The sequence below is a fragment of the Zootoca vivipara genome, chromosome 6, assembly GCF_965207765.1.
Source record: "Zootoca vivipara chromosome 6, rZooViv2.hap1.1, whole genome shotgun sequence".
Taxonomy (NCBI): Eukaryota; Metazoa; Chordata; class Lepidosauria; order Squamata; family Lacertidae; genus Zootoca; species Zootoca vivipara.
Window position 1 is genome coordinate 8,662,080 of NC_142589.1, and position 17,067 is coordinate 8,679,146.

At 49.7% G+C, this 17,067-nt stretch overlaps 1 protein-coding gene across 3 annotated transcripts in view; it reads right to left on the reverse strand.

The window, feature by feature from the left end:
* ECE1 (endothelin converting enzyme 1) overlaps positions 1 to 17,067 on the reverse strand; it is a 57,289-nt gene that overhangs the window by 33,242 nt on the left and 6,980 nt on the right. Inside the window, exon 1 of one of the 3 annotated variants that reach the window (XM_035117816.3) lies at positions 10,627 to 10,797. The exons of the other annotated variants lie outside the window; for them this stretch is intronic. The gene's annotated coding sequence lies outside the window, so the exon portion shown is untranslated. Of the gene's footprint in view, positions 1 to 10,626; positions 10,798 to 17,067 lie in introns of those variants that run through there. 3 annotated transcript variants of the gene reach the window in all.

Consider the following 17,067-nt stretch of genomic DNA (forward strand, 5'->3'; position numbering starts at 1 on the left):
TTGGATGGCTTTAGGCAAATTGCTATGCTCTGCCTCCATGGAGGCAGCAATGCTTCTGCATCCCATTTGCTAGAAAGTGCAGGGGAAGAGGGGGCTGCTCTTGTATTCAAATCCTGTTTGGTTTCTCACAGGCCCCTGTGAGAACAGGATGCTGGACTCTGCAGACCACTGGCCAAATATAAGGAGATATTTCTCATGTTCTTAAACTTCTCTGTAAAACACAGCGAGTGGGACTCTGCACCGCCTCACCGCCTTTCTTGGGCCATTCTCTCTCTCTCGGCTCCCATCCAAGAGGGCTTATCTGCCTCTTTCCTGTTTCCTGCTCCTCGTGGCGCCTGGGGCTGGCATGGGTTACCGCTCTCTGGGGGGGCCTGCTGCTCCAGAGGTGCCAAGGAAACAGATCCCAGGTTCCCTGCATTCCCCCGCCCAGTTCCCACAGATCTCCGTTTTCCTTCTGAGCTACAGAAGCCACAAACACATCTCCCTCAATGGAAAGGGGGGTTATTGTGGGTTATCTGAAAGGCCATCTCCCCATGAGCCACCAGCTTAAAGGGATTTTAAAGGGGCATTAGGGGCAGGCAGGGCAAGGGGTCATAGAACCATAGAGTTGGAAGGGTCCCCCCAGGGCCATCTAGCCCAACCCCCTGCAATGTGGGAATCTCAACTAAAGCAGCAATGACAGGTGGCCCTCCAACCACTGCTTGAAAACCTCCAAGGAATGCAGAGTCCACCACCTCTTTTGGCTAAGAGGAGCCTCCCACCAGTCTTGTCCCCATCTGACTATTTCCCCACCCCACCCCGTCCCCTGCCCTGACGCCTCTCCAAGATGACAAAGGGCTACTGGTCGAAGGAAAGTGGCAGCCAGCTTCTGCAGAGGCAGCGCCACATTAGGCACCCAGAACCACAGGACTGACAGCCTCCTCTCTCCTGCATGAGTGCGCTCATGCGCACGTACATGAATCCAAGAAAATAAAAACAGCCTGCAGCTGGATCAGGCCAAGGGCCAAACTAGTCCAGCGCCCTGTTCTCACAGTGGCCGACCGGATGCCCCAATGGGAAACCCTCAAGCAGAATTTGAACGCAAGAGCCGGATCCCTTCCTGCCGTTTCCTGCAAGAGCCATTGAGAAGCCCAGCCATTGTGGGTAGCAGCCATAGGGAGCCTTCTCCTCTCTCCATGAATGTGTCTCATCCTCTTTTTCAAGCCACCCAGGCCGGCAGCCACCCGTGCCTCCTGCGGGAGCGAGTTCTGCGGTGCACGCACAGGCTCCCACGCCTCCTCAGTCCTCACCCAACTGGGGATGTTGTCTTTGGCAACCCTTCCTCCTGCTGATGAACTTAGGGGACTCTGCTGGATTCCTCGCGTGGCGCCGGAGGCATAAGATATCCCAAACAAAGCCACTCTCCAACTGGGAGGCCTGGAAGCCTGCCGGCTGCTGACTCAGGCCTCTGGCGGCAGCAAAGTTCAGAGCATGGGTCTCATCTCTGGGCTGGGAGGGGGAGGCTACCTGGACCAAGGGCTCTCTCGAGGTTGGGTGGGGGTGGAAGCAGGGTCCATTGGTGTAGATGGGACTGCGCCAGGGCCCCCCCTGCATGGTCAAGCACCAGGGAAGCTGGTGGGGAAGGCAAACCTTGAAGGACCCAGGGTTGGAACACCTGCTTGGCATGCAGAATGACCCAAGTTCAATCCCCAATGACTACTGTAGCTTGTTAATGGTGTAGATCCATCTAGCTCAGTACTGTCTACACTGACAGGCAGAGGCTCTCTGGGACCTTCAAGGAGGGAGTCTTCTCCCATCCCTACCTGGTAATCCAGTTGTGGGGAGTTGAACTAGGGACCTTCTGTATGCAAAACAGGGGGCACCACCCCTGAGCTATGGCCCTTCCCTTAAAAAGGAAGATTCCTTGTCCAGCCATAGGCAACCTTGGCCTGCCAGATGTTTTGGGACTACAATTCCCATCACCCCTGACCACTAGTCCTGTTAGCTAGGGATCATGGGAGTTGTAGTCCCAAAACATCTGGTGGGCCGAGGTTGCCTATGCCTGTTCTAGTCGTCATGGCTTGCAATAAAGTTCTGACTTGAACAGAAAGCTTCCTAAGCCTGACCCAGACCTCAGTATGAATGAAGCTTAATGTCAGCGGATTAAACTTTGGAACTCACTCCCACAGGAGACAGTAAAGGCCACCAGTTTGGATGTCTTTCTAAGAGGATTAGACAAATTATTTGGGGGGGGGGGAGAGGGCGACCAACGGCTACTGGAGTCAATGGCTCTGTTCTGACTCCATAGCCAGAGTCAGCAATGCTTCTGAATACCAGCTTCTGGAAACTGCAGGAGGGGAGAGTTGGTCTTGTGTTCGAATCCTGCTTGCAGGCTTCCCTTTGGGGCATCTGCTTGCCCGCTGTGAGGACAGGATACTGGACCAGATGGGCCACAGGAATGATCCAGCAGGGTCTTCCTAGGTAGCATTCTCTCTGCGCTAGCTGGCGGCGGTTCTCCAGGGTTTCCTCAAACACAGGACCTAAGCTATGGTCCTTCGCCAAAGTACCTTCAGGTTTGTTCCCCTCTTCCTGTCGGCCAACAAGACCATGAGCCACATCTGTAGGAATGTTTACACCACCACACTGCCTGCCCAGGGAAGGCCCAGCTTCCACACCAGCCTTGCTGGGCAGGATCCACACTTCTGGTCAACGTCAAAACACTGGATGCCTCTCCCCCACCTTATTATTCCTTTTTATACGTAAGTGTGTATTTGTTGTTCTGCTGATTTTAAACAATAAAAACTATTAAAAAAAACACTGGATGCCTCTGAGGCTGATCAAAACACCAATGCAGAACAGAGCCATCCAGATCTCCAAAACCCCAGAGTTGATGGAGTGCATCCTGCCCCCAGCTGCCTGCCAACATGCATTAAGCCCCCCCCCCCTGGACAGAGAGAACACAGGATCATAGAATTGGAAGGAACCCAGAGGGTGATCCAGTCCAACCCCTTGCAATGCAGGAATCTCAACTAGAGTATCCATGACTGGTGGCCGTCCAATCTCTGCTTAAAAACCTCCAATGAAGAAAAGGCCACAACTTCCTGAGGGAGACCGTGACCACTTCACTGCCCCAACAGCTCTGTTAGAAAGTTCATCCTTTGGAATCTCCTTTCTTGTAACTTGAAGTCGTTGGTTTCAGCTCTACCCTCCGGAACAGGAGAAAACAAGCTTGCTCCATCTTCCACGTGACAGCCCTTAAGACATTTGAAGATGGCTATCATATCTCCTCTCACTCTCCTCTTTAACAGGCTGAAGTTAAACAGACCCAGATTCTTCAACCGTTCCTCATAAGACTCAGTTTCCTTGATTGCCCTCCTCTGCACACATTCCAAGTGGTCAACATCCTTCTTAAATTGTGGCAACCAGAACTGGACACAGTATTCCAGGTGTGGTCTGACCAAGGCAGAATTGTCCTGGCTCTTAATTCATGACAGCCTCCAGGACTTCTGCAAAGGAGGAGCGTGGGCGGGTAGGGAAGATGAACAGGAGCATGCATAAGCCCACCCCGCTCCTTTCTGGGGCTAAAAATGTCACGCGTGTCAGCAATCTCGCGTGCCTTGAACGCACACAAAATGGGAGTTGCCCGTCTTCATCAAGCATTACTCAGCCAAAACGCCACAAAGAGAGGAGAACATGCTTAGAATGGCTGCAGAACTGGGGCACATTTCGTGTTACTATTTCCCAATTCCCCAATCAATAAGCAAATAAAACCTTCCTTTTTTGCAGTGGCTCCCCCGATTCTGCTGAACGCCATACCTGTGTGATCATTGAAGCGCACAGACCGATTTCTCAACACAGAGGCTCACGCTGGCTTCAAAGCCATGCTCATTGACCCAGAAGGCTCTGGCCCCAGGCATCATTTGGATGACTCGGAGATGGGGGAATTCTGCACCTCTTCAGAGGCGCTCTTGTTCTTGGCTTTACAGAAGTTCATAAAACTATTTGCACAGCATGAAGAGAGCAAGCAGGCAGAGAAAGTTTTTTCTCCTGCCCTCGTAACACTAGAACTTGTGGACATTCAATGAAGCTGAATGTGGGAAGATTCAGCACAGCTAAAAGCCCTTTGTCACACAGCGCATAGTTAAAACTGTGGAACTTATTGCAGCTCTGCAAGGGGCAAACTACAGTTCCCTCTTCCAGGGAAGGGAGAGAAAATGTGCTTGAAATGTATGAAGCACAGAGGCATCCTTCCAACCTGGTACTCTCCACTTTCTTTCTGCAAAGCCCCCAAACCCCAAACCCCTTTTCTTAAAGTCCAGGTAGGGAGAGCTTTTCTATTGATCTTTTTCAAAACCTTTCAGCCACTCTGAAGCCAGTTCCTTCACAGTCAAGAACATAAGAAGGAACCGCTTGGATCAGGCCAAATGGGGCCCATCTAATCCAGCCTCCTCACAATGGCTAACCAGATGCCCCTGGGTGGGGGAAGCCCACAAGCAGCAGTCTCCCGTCCTACCCAGACAGCTTTAAAAAAGATGCTACATGCTTCCCCATGGGGTGAAACCCACAGAAACTCCAGTTTCGCTTTGTTATTCGATCCTTCCTGCGGAGGAAATGCTTTGCTCCAGATTGCAGCACAATTTTTATTTTATTTTATTTAAAGAGGGAAATCACCGCTCCCTGTCTCAAGTTATTTCCCCCTTTCCTACTTCTCTGCCACTCCCAGAGCAATCAAAAACATCTTCCTTGTGTGTGTGTGTGCGCGCTAGCGAGTCACACTCTCTCTCACTCTCTCTCTCTCTCTCTCTCTCTCTCTCTCTCTCTCTCTCTCTCTCACACACACACACACACACACAGCATGACAACAAAATGAGCACATTTCGGATATTGGATCTGAAAATGCCAATTACAGAACGAGTCAACACAGCCTCCCGTCCAGGGAATCTGACAGTGTCACGCGGAAGAACAGGCATAAGTGGAAGCAGATGTCGAGCTTCCAAACCTCAACACAAGCCAGAAGCACACACATTCTCCAGCAGCTGGACCTGGAAACATTGTGGTGTTGTTTGTTTTTTGCAAAATAAAAAATACAGTAGTAGGTGCCAGTAGCAACATCTGAGGATTCTGGGACTCCACCACAACCGGATAGCTCGGCTGGTTAAGAGGTGGAGCTGATAATGCCAAGGTGGCCATATGGGGCAGCTGCATATTCTTACAATGCAAGGAACTGGACGATCGTCAGGGGCCCATCCAACTCTACAACCTGCAATCTTGGCTTCGCTCTCAGGTGGGTAGCCACAATTTCCTTCTTGGCCCAAAGGAGGGATAAAGGGGCTTGCAGACGGACGCCCAGAAGAACAGAAGATGAGCCCTGAAGGCGGATCCTGTACTCACAGTGGCCGTCCAGGGATTCGGGGGCATTTACTGCCTCCCAACAGTGAGAGCAAGGAGAAGGTAGAGGGAGAAACTGAAGAAAAAACATCAGGAAGAACTTTTGAGCGTAAGAGCTGTTTGGCAGTGGATGGGACTCCCTCGGAAGGTGGTGGCGTCTCTTCGTTGAATGACCATATCTCTTGGACTAAATGACCCTTGGCGTCCCAACTCTACAGCTCTTATAGGGACGCGGGTGGCGCTGTGGTCTAAACCACTGAGCCCGGAAAGTCAGCGGTTTGAATCCACACAACAGAGTGAGCACCTGTTGCTCTGTCCCAGCTTCTGCCAACCTAGCAGTTTGAAAGCACACCAGTGCAAGTAGATAAATAGGTACCGCTGTGGCGGAAAGGTAAAGAGTGTTTCTGTGCACTCTGGTTTGTCAAGTGTTCAGTTGCGCCACAAGTGGTTTAGTCATGGCCCAGAAAGCTGTCTGTGGACAAACACCGGCTCCCTCAGCCTGGAAGCGAGACGAGCGCCGCAACACCATAGTCACCTTTGATTGGACTTAACTGTCCAGGGGTCTTTAAACCTTTACCCTACCTTACAGCTCTTATTCTCTCTCTCTCTCTCTCCCCCTCACACACACACACACACACACACACACACAGGATCAGGCCAGGGTGGCCCCACATGCAGCAACAGCATCAGCCCCTTGCAGTTATACTGCTCCTGAACGATGAGGTTCTATTTAACTCATGTGGTGGCCTTAAAAAACTAAGTGTTGCAAGTCAGCTAAGTTGTATTCGGAGCAGACGCACTGAAATTAATGGGCCTGTCCATGTTAGTTGTGGCTATTCATTGCAACAGGTCTACTCTGAGTTAGGGCGGGCACCATAGCTGCCAAGTTATCCCTTTTTTTAAGGGATTTTCCCTTATGCTGAATAGGCTTCCTCGCGAGAAAAGGGAAAAATTGGCAGCTATGGCGGGCACTGCATGCGACCTCGATGAAAGAAAGAAAAAAACCAGAGACAAAACAACAACTCCCCTCCCCAAGTCCCCAGGCCCAATCTCTAGCAGGACTCGCCTCTCCAACCACCTCTCCTCAATCCAGGGGCCCAGATGCTCCGTCCAGGAAAAATAAATAAATCAAACCGCCCACTTTGGGTGCAAGTGAAACCCTGGCGCAAGGGAAGGACATTTTGCACCAGCTCCTTGCACACCAAGAGGTGATCACTTCTTGCCTGGAAGAGCCTTGGGTTGCATCCTGACATTTGGAGGGGTAAGAGGAGCCATGTGTGTGTGTGTGTTTGCATGCATCTTTAAAGCCCGCCCACTTGAGCTACATGAGCCAAAAGCAGGAAATGCTGTTTTGGGGAAGCGTTACAGGGAGCAGGAATCAGCTGCGAAGGGCTAACCACTGTTCTGGAGCCCAGCAGTACAGCCTCCACAAAACATACACAGAGAGTACAGTACTCCAAACATGGCCTAAACCAGGGGTAGGCAACCTAAGGCCCATGGGACACAAGCAGCCCACAGGGGTCGTTTAACCGGCCCACGAGCCGCCACTGAACCGAGCTGCCTGCTCGGTGAGTCCCCGCACACTGCGCTAAACCGGCGCAGCACGGTGCAGGGACTCGCTTCCGCGGCGCCGGAAATCGCGTATGCACAGAGGCAGATGCCGGAAATCGCGTGCACGCGCAATCCGGCCCACAGAGGGATCTCCACTGGAGTGAACCAGCCCAGGTGAGGTAAACCTTGCCGACCCCTGGCCTGTGTAACGGCATTATAATACTGGCACTTTTATTTTCAATTTGTTTCCTAATGGCCCCTAGCGTGGAATTTGTTTCTTCATGGCTGCTGCTCACCCCATGAGCTTATACAGGAAATCAACAGCTTTTTGCACCGCATCAAGGGACAAATGTCTTTCACATCAAGCTCTTTCCCTGCGCCCTCGGCTCAGGCAGAAAGGGAGAGTTTTTTTGCACGGCAGTGGAACAAATGCGGTCACATGCGTGGAAGCCGGCGGAGGAGAGAAACCAGCCCCAGATGTCTGAAACCGTGCAGTTGACACAGCTGACAAGAGGAACCTCCACCTCCACTTTCCCAGAAAAGGAAGATAGAAGGCAAAGTTGAAAAATCCACGCTGCTTCTTTGGAACGAAGGGTTTCGCAGAGGGCTCTGGCGCTTGGGGTTTTCTCCACAAAGTCCCCAGAATTAGGGGAAGCCTTTTCGCACCTAATGGGGGAACCCCCCACCCCTGCAAATCCACCACTCAAGGGACAAACACTAGAAATAACTTCTGGAAGGTGGTAAGCTCTCCTCTATTGCAGGTTTTCAAACAGAGGTTGGATGGCCGTCTGTCATGGATTCTTCAGCTGCGATTCCTGCATTGCAGGGGGGTGGACTAGATGAGCCTCGGGGGGTCCCTTCCAATTCTATGATCCAAGGAATAAACTCAGCTTCGTCTCTTGCACGCCAGCAGTCAAATGGATGCAGCAGGCTGTGCCCTTTCTACGTTTTCTGTTTTGTTTTGAGCCAGTTCCAGTATCTCCAAAAGACCCCTGGAGACTAGTAGTACTCTTTATTTGTTTTTTTTCAAAGCCCCTGTTTTGGTGAAGGTGCAAAGTTCTGTGTGCAATTCAAACAATTTTTGGCGACACAGTGAGGGCAAGCTCAGTCTTGCTGCATTCCATCCTTCCCAAACTTTGGTGCCTTCTGGGTGCTTCAAACTGCAACTTCCATCAGCCCCAGGCAGCACCACAGGAGCAGCTACAGCCCCAAACATCTTATGGAGGCTCTTTTGTATTCAAGCAGCTACCCTGTGGCTTTTGCCGATTTCCCCTACCACACACCCCATTTAGCACAAGAGTCAGCGTGGTTAGAGTGTTGGACTAGGACCTGGGGGGCAAGGGTTTGAATCCCCACTTGGTGACATGAAGCTCACGGGGTGATGACCTGGGGGGCTAGTCGCTGCCTCTCAGCCTAACCTACCTCCCAAGGTGGTTGTGAGGGTTAAACAAGGAGTGGGGAGAACTGTGTTCAGTCGGAATCTCCTTTTTGGTGATTTGAATTCTTTTTTTTAAAAAAAGCAATTTATTAAATTTTTCAAATAAACACATTAAACAACAACAAAACATTCAACAACAAACACAACATACACAAATTTTCTATTCACCTATCTCAAATTCCCAATGCTCTGCCGAGCTTGACTTCCCTCCTTCCCCTCCTTTGGTTTTCTTATCAACTCTTATCTCGCAGTTCCTTTACTCCCTCTTCTTAAAGTCATTTAGTAGGATTTATTTCAATCCTGCAAGTGTCTTTAAACTTCTACAGTTCCTCTCCATATAGTCCACAAATTTACTCCAGTCTTTTTGGAACTTTGCCTCTCCCTGGTTTCGGATCCTGCTAGTCAGTCTTGCTAATTCCGCATAGTCTATCATTTTCATCTGCCACTCTTCGATTGTTGGTAACTCCTGAGTTTTCCATTTTTGGGCTAACAAAGTCCTTGCCGCGGTTGTCACATACATAAATAATACTTGATCTCCTTTTAAAATCTCTTGTCCTATATGACCCAATAAAAAAGCCTCCGTTTTTTTGGTAAAAGTATACAGTATTTAAAAATCTTTTTCAGCTGGTGATTTGAATTCAATGTCCTCTTGCGCCCTCGTGGAGAAGCCTTGATGATTCCCCAAATCTAGTTCCAAAGCATTGCTGGGGAAGAGTAAAGTCTGGGGGGTGAGGGGGGGCGCAGTGCAAATGTGTTTGGAGGTGAAATCAAGGAGAGAGAAGGGGGTCACCAGTGTTAGAAATTAGCCAGGCACCAGGTGCATTTTGCAACTAGCGCAGGTCCAATTGTGACCAGGTGGAGATTTCTGAATGCCCAGTTGGTGACTGACATCTCCAGCTTTCCTATGCAGGTAAGAGATTATTCACTGCATTTATATCCCACCTTTTTCTCCAAGAGTACATGGTTCTCCCCTCCCCCACCTCCTCAGTTAAACCCTACAATGACCCTGTGAGATAGGTTAAGACGCTGTGACTGGCCCAAGGTCACCCAGTGAGCTTCATGACTGAGTGGAGATTTGAACCCTGATCTCCCAGCTCCTAGTTCGTACACTAGCTTCCTAGAGTACTTCTGCTATGGGGCAGGTAGGTAAACAAATACAGGGAAAGCAAAATGTCCACTTAAGAGTAGGATCTGAAATATTTTCCTTGAAGCTTTAATTTGTTTTATTCTGGATTGTTTGATTTGATATTTTAAAGCGCTTTGAGGGTTGCTTTTTTAAATATAAAGCAGTATAGAAATAAAATGAAATGAATAACAATAAATGTCACTGCAGGGGGGAAAATGGTGTTCAGAAATTCGGCATTCACTCGGCATTCAATGGCATTTCCCCACCACTTGTTCCCTTCTTATATTTGGAGGTCTCCGAGGTGTTCCTACAAGCCCCCCCAACAGCGCACTGTGTTAACAGCACAAACACAGGGAGTTCAGTTTTGCCTCCCCTGGCTGGAAGAAGCTCCCCAGGGTTCCCAACGAGGAGCAAACCTGTAATTTCATCCATGCAAAGCACCTGGGCTCCAGGTCAACTCCCAAACTGAATAGCCTCAGGATGCAAAAACACCACAGTTGCAATGCATGGCTGACAACTATCAAGAGGGTGGCACCAAGGTGACAAAGTCCACCTTGCTTGTTTCGGAACAAAGAAGAAATAAAAAAAACGACCTATGTATCACTGTTTCTGAGACTCTTCGCAAGCCAACCAACAGGAAGCAACAGACTGGCTATTAATATACAGGTTGTGGATAGGAAAAGTGAGGTGGAGGCTGCCTGGACAGGAGTTAAGTAGGCGTTAAAATGTTCTTTTATCCAGAAGCTATTAAACAGGCAGGCTGGGCCTGGTTATGCTCACTGGAGGGCTCAGGCGCTCAACCTGGGAGGAAGTTGCCATAGGCAGGGCCAAGCCCCAGAGCCTCTGGGGCAGCCCTCCTCCTGCCACAAATAAGCCCGATGCAAACATGACAGCTCAATCCAAACAATTCAAGGAGCATGGCCGGGGGGGGGGGGGCACCCCGCCTTTTTAGAAATCTGGCAGAGGGAGAACAAGTTCATACAAGCGTATCTGTCTCTAGCAACTTCCTTTGCGCAGGGGAGGAAAAAACAGTTCTAAACACACTTTCTCCTTTAAAAAAAACAACCAACAACAACAAAGCAAATGCATTCAAAGTCTCTTCTCTGCCGCCTCGGAAAAAAGGAAAACGGGAAGCCCTGCTCACCTCGTTTGTTAGCCTGGCCCGTGAGAAAGACCAGCAGATCTGGGGGGACTTGCAGGACCCTCTCTCTCCTTCTCGCAGGCGCACCCCAAAATCACAGATGTCAAGAGAGCCTTGGATAGTTCAGAGTCCCCGGCAGCGACCGCAGGGCTGCCTCTGCCTGAGCTCACGGCCAGAGGAAAATCGTGCGAAAGGGAGATAAAGGCAGGCTTTGCCATTCCCAGGCCAGTGAATCACTTCCCCTGCCGGGATTTCACAGTCTTTGCTGGAACCGGAGACAGTGCCCACCCACAGCACTACCCTTATTAATCTCTTCCTCTCTGAGCTGGCTGGCTCCACACTTGTGGCTCTGGTGAAGGGGGGGGGGAGGAGAGAAAACATCCTTTACAACCTGCAAAGGGGGGGGGGAGAGGGAAGTTGGCTAACAGCATTCCCACAGACACCGCTGTACATTCTCAGGCTCCGTCCCACAGAAGGCATGCATTGCGAGGGCAGATGGGGCTACCTGCTTGGGGAAGCGCTGTAAGCCGAGCAGCTGCTTGGCATGCAGAAGGCCCCCACTTCAATCCCCAATGGTTGCATCTCCAGGCACGTCCGGGAAAAGATTCCCTGCCTGAAATGCTGGAGAGTCTTCGCTGCCGGTTAGTGTAGGCGTTGAGCCGATTCTCTGTGCAAGGCAGCTTCCAGGAACATCCGTGGAAACTTGTACGGGACAGGAGCTGGGAGCGCAGGAGCCTAGGAAAGCTGCCAGCCAGCCTCTGGGCCTAGCCTACCTCACAGGGTTGCTGGAAAGATGTTATACAGTATATGCTTGTAGATACACACACATCAAGTAGTGTATAATTTTTCATGAAATAAATAAGTGAAGTTATAAGGCAGCAAGGGGGTAAAAACCATCCACTGCCATTGAGCGAGCGGGAGACAGATATAACCAATTTTAAAATGCTTGGTTGTCTTAGCTTGGCACTTAAAAGATGTGATGCTTGAGGCAGAAGGAGGGGTGGGGGAAGCCACAGACACTGGAGCAAAGGTGAGATATAAATGTAGCAATAATCCTAAAACAACAAAAAAAGCTGCCCCACTGGTCTTTCTAGCCACTAGCGCTCTCTCAAAATATGAGAATTACAAGTGGCATAATGGGAACCTGGCGGAATGGAGAGAACTGGTGGGATGTGATTATCTCTGGCTACAGGGATAGGGAAGGATGTAGATCAGGCCAGTGGGTCAGGCCAGTGGCCCATTTGATCCAGAATCCTGCTCTCACAGTGGCCAACCAGACACCTGCGGGAAACAGCCCTCTCCCCTCCTGTGGCTCCCAGCAGCTGGTATTCAGAAGCATCACCCCCTCCAATTGTGGAAACTAATTGTGTTAGAAACTCAGATACACAAGCTAGACACCAAACTGCTCCACAGTCCAAGGTAGCAGGCACCAAAATGGGATGTCTAGTTGCCATTTTGGGACAAGATGGCTCTAAAAGTCTTATTTTTCTAACGATGGACTGAATGTGATTGATTCTCAGTTAAAACAACTTGCTAGATCAGGCGGCAATCTTGAGCTAGGAGAAGCGCTTTCAGAACTGAAAGAAGAAAAATCACTCAATCCAAGGGCAGTCCCACATATATACTGACCTCTTTTTCTTAATGGTGACACGGACCATTGAAAACGTAAGAATATTCTTCACAACTGTGAGCAGGGCAGTGGGGTGGGGTAGGAAGTGAAGATAGGCTACAACCAGTACTTCCCCCTCACCCAAGGGGTACTGACAGATTTCTACAGGATGTGGTGTTTAGTGCGTGAAGGCAGTCCAGATCCAAGGATCCACAGGCACACACATTCAGATAGAGATGTCAGGCCCCATCCTGGTACCCAGGTATCTTCACTTGGTTGCAAGTGGCCGATAGCCAGGTGCAAAATGTGCCTGGCAAATTTCAAACATGGGACTGGAGGCAGAGCATTGCCATTATGGCTAGTAAGCCTCAATTGTCCTCTCTTCAATGAATATCCTTGTCATCTAGATCAAGGGAAGTAATAGTACCACTGTATTCTGCTCTGGTCAGACCTCACCTGGAGTACTGTGCCCACAGTTCAAGAAGGATACTGACAAGCTGGAACGTGTCCAGAGGAGGGCAACCAAAATGGTCAAAGGCCTGGAAACGATGCCTTATGAGGAACGGCTTAGGGAGCTGGGTATGTTTAGCCTGGAGAAGAGAAGGTTAAGGGGTGATATGATAGCCATGTTCAAATATATAAAAGGATGTCATATAGAGGAGGGAGAAAGGTTGTTTTCTGCTGCTCCAGAGAAGCGGACATGGAGCAATGGATTCAAACTACAAGAAAGAAGATTCCACCGAAACATTAGGAAGAACTTCCTGACAGTAAGAGCTGTTCGGCAGTGGAATTTGCTACCAAGGAGTGTGGTGGAGTCTCCTTCTTTGGAGGTCTTTAAGCAGAGGCTTGACAGGCATATGTCAAGAATGCTTTGATGGTGTTTCCTGCTTGGCAGGGGGTTGGACTGGATGGCCCTTGTGGTCTCTTCCAACTCTATGATTCTATGATGACGCAAGAGGAGGTGCAGAGAGTGCCATTTGCAATTAAACAACTTTGCTGCAGGGAAGCTGTCCCCATCACCAAAACATCCCCCTAAGCACACCCAACAAGGCCCTAGCTCAGTGGTGCCCTGCATGCAGAAGGTCCCAGCTTCAATCCCCCAGCAGCATCTCTAGGGGCTGAGAAAGGCCCTCCCACAATCTGAAACTCTGGAGAGCTGCTGCCAGTCAGTGTAGACCACACTGAGCTAGAGGGACCAAGCATCTGATGGCAGCTGAGAAGGGACCTTTTCTGTGTCCCAATACAACTTGTCTCTGTAATTTTCCCTAACATGTTGTTCCCATGAAAACAACTGAAAAATAGCCTGCCTGAGGGGTTTGGTATCTAAAGCAGCCGGCTTGAGCAAAACCTCTACCTCTCCTGAGCCTTACCTGATGGACCAAGGGAAAGAGAGAGCATGTGAGGCATCATCCTTCCTCTCCCCACCTCTTGGATCAGTGCCCCAGAAGCTTGGCTCTGAGCGCCAGCCGCCTTGGCTCAGGCAAAGAGCTTTTGCCACCTGCCAGGCTCATTACACAGACTTAGGGACTTACGGCTATGCGTGCAGATGCCAAGCCAAAACATCAAACCCCCCCCCCCCGCCCCTGCTGCCAAACACACACACACTTAATCAGGTCGCAGCCAGCCAGAAGTCAACCAGCCTCTGGAACAGCCAAGGCAAGCCAGGACTGGTTGGGTGGTGAGAAGGGACTCAAGTGAATGGAACAAAGAGATCCTGGCGATCCCCAGATTCCTAGAAGATAAAGTGTCCTCTGAGCTTTGGCGTGGGGAAGAGGCGTCTAAGGAAGTTTAAGCAGCAGTTCCTCCACTGGCAACCTGCAAAGACAGGCTGGGGGCTGCACTGACCCACACTGAAAACACATCCCCCTGCCTCAAGCACATCTTCGAAAGCAGGGGTCCCCAAACTAAGACCCGGGGGCCGGATGCGGCCCAATTGCCTTCTATATCCGGCCCACGGACGGTCCAGGAATCAGCATGTTTTTACATGAATAGAATGTGTCCTTTTATTTAAAATGCATCTCTGGGTTATTTGTGGGGCCAGCCTGGTGTTTTTACATGAGTAGAATGTGTCCTTTTATTTAAAATGCATCTCTGGATTATTTGTGGGGCTTGCCTGGTGTTTTTACATGAGTAGAATGTGTCCTTTTATTTAAAATGCACCTCTGGGTTATTTGTGGGGCATAGGAATTCTTTCATATTTTTTTCCAAAATATAGTCTGGCCCCCCATAAGGTCTGAGGGACAGTGGACCGTCCTCCTGCTGAAAAAGTTTGCTGACCCCTGTTCTAAAGGGGAAATGGGATGTAAGGGAGCAGAAATTTCCATCCTGTTCTGTGCTCATTCCAACCCGCAGCATCTCTCTTCTGCTACGGTTCGTAAAACCTACACTGTTGTTTGCAATGAATGTGATTAACTACTTAACCAAATTCAGTGCATCTCAGCGGAAAGGGAAAAATGACACAGAAAACAACAAAACAGTTTATGTAAAGTTGGTGGGCTAAGGAAACAACAGCAGCAAATGCCACGGGCACCATCTCCGCTCCAGAACTTCCAGTGAAAATGCCAATCACAGCAATCTCCACTCCTGTTTCTGTTCCTGGCAGAATTCTCCAACACTGCTAGAAGCCAGGGGTGGGACATTGTCGGGAGGGCAAGCCTGGAGCAGAAGGAAAGGGAAATAGTCCTCCCCCAAGGCACTGAACGGGGCTTGTGGATTTTGTACAGGATACAAGGAACCTCAAAACCCTCAGCCGTGGGAAAAGCCAGCGTCAGACAAAAGGGCAATGTGGTCCCTGTGCACACCCAAAAGCTGTGCACTTTTGCAACACACGCAAACCTCTCCCCTCCGTCCTGCCCGTGTAAACTTAGACCCAAACAATGCAAGAGATCCCATCTCAGCTCATTCTTGCCGTTTTCTATTCTACTAATGTTTGTTTATTCTCCTTTTCTGCACGCTTCTCTGGGTATCTATTGTTGAAGAGCAGGATATGGAGGGAAAAAACACTTTCCCAAGCGCCACCTAAAGTTTGTTCAGCATCTGCAAGGAGCTCCTCTTCCAGGACAGCAAGCTTTGGAACTCCCTGCCTCTTGACATCAAGTAATACTCATTTAAAGAGACCACTTTAAAATGCTGGGCTGTATCAATTAATTTCAACGAGTCTACTCCAAGTAGGACTGATTCTGGGTACAAGGCTTCAGGGCGTATTCAATGCTAGTCCTAAACAGAGCAGGCCTTCATTGGATTCAGCCCTTTGCTTCAGCAAGCCAACCCAAGCAAATCAACTCTTACTGATATTATCTCTATTTTTGATAAACATTTTACTCTGCTTCATGCAAAGAGCTTACTATTGTTATTACTGTGCAGTCTACAAATTTTGTTAAACAAATGATTCCAGAGAAACTCAGAAGCTTTCAATTCTAAGCTTGACCTGCTAGATCAAGGGTCAGCAACCTTTTTCAGCCGTGGGCCGGTCCACTGTCCCTCAGACCATGTGGTGGGCTGGACTATATTTTGAAAAAAATATACGAAAGAATTCCTATGCCCCACAAATAACCCAGAGATGCATTTTAAATAAAAGGACACATTCTACTCATGTAAAAATATGCCGATTCTCGGACCATCCGCAGGCTGGACTGAGAAGGCAATTGGGCCATATCCGGCCCACGGGCCTTAGGTTGCCTACCCCTGTGCTAGATGGTCAGGTGAAAGCCTGCAAGTCCGAGTCTTGCTGAACACTCTGGGATGATGGCAGGGCCTGGTTCCCCAAAACTGTACAGCTTCTGATGTGGCCTCCCCTGTCATTGGAGGTTTTTAACAGACTTTGGGAGGCCACCTGTCATGAGATCATTTCATCTATGATTCTTGCATTTTAGGGAGTTGGATTAGATGATCCTCAGGGGTCCCTTCCAACTCTACAATTCAGAGTCTATGATTCTTGGAAACTCATTGCCAACACCCTGTTTCCTGGGGAAAGGCACTCCCTCCTGCTGACACATTCTGGACAGGAAGCAGGGTTTGTGTGTGTGTGTGTGTGTGTGTGGATAGATACTGGTAGATAGATAGATAGATAGATAGATAGATAGATAGATAGATAGATAGATAGAGATAGCAGAGACTGAGGAGGAGAGAGGGAAGCGGCATACACACTACAGGCACATATAAAACTCCCTTCTCCTCCCTCCAAAATCCTGGGAACTGTAGCATACCCCCCTCATGGAGCTACAATTTCCAGCACCCTCAAACTACAGTTCCCAGTATTCCTTAGGGGGAAATAATGTGCCGAGTCCCTTCTGAATGCTCCCATAGCTGCACCAGTGGGGAGGCTCCCATCCACAGCTTACAGAGCATGTTTTAAGCTTGCCCTGGAGAGAGGGAGCTGTTACACACCCAGAGTGCGCCGAAGGATTTCCCTAAGCTGGCAAAGAGATGCGGCTTGGCTCCGGGGCTTTTGATTTTGGATCCCTGAATCCTTACTGCACCTTCTGCTTTTGCCAAACACAAAAGAATTGGGTGGGGAAGGAAATGCCTAAGCATTGCCTCTCTCTCCTTCCCTGCCCCCCTCCCACCCAAACAAGGCTTTGGAGACGGTTCTTTATCCCAGTTTTGCAAATTGTTTTTGAACTGCTTGTCCCAAATTATGGAAGGAGGCGCGGGTGGGTGGACACCCGCAACTTGACCAGTGAGCAGGGAAGGATTTCCGAGTACTTTCTCAAGGGCTTGTTAGGGCTGCCTCTTCCCCCCCCCCCAATTTGGAAGACGCTGACCACCCACTCCCCAAAGCCAGTTGGACTCAGCTCATGTTTGCCTTCATCAGCTCAGGGCAGTCTTCAAAAAGT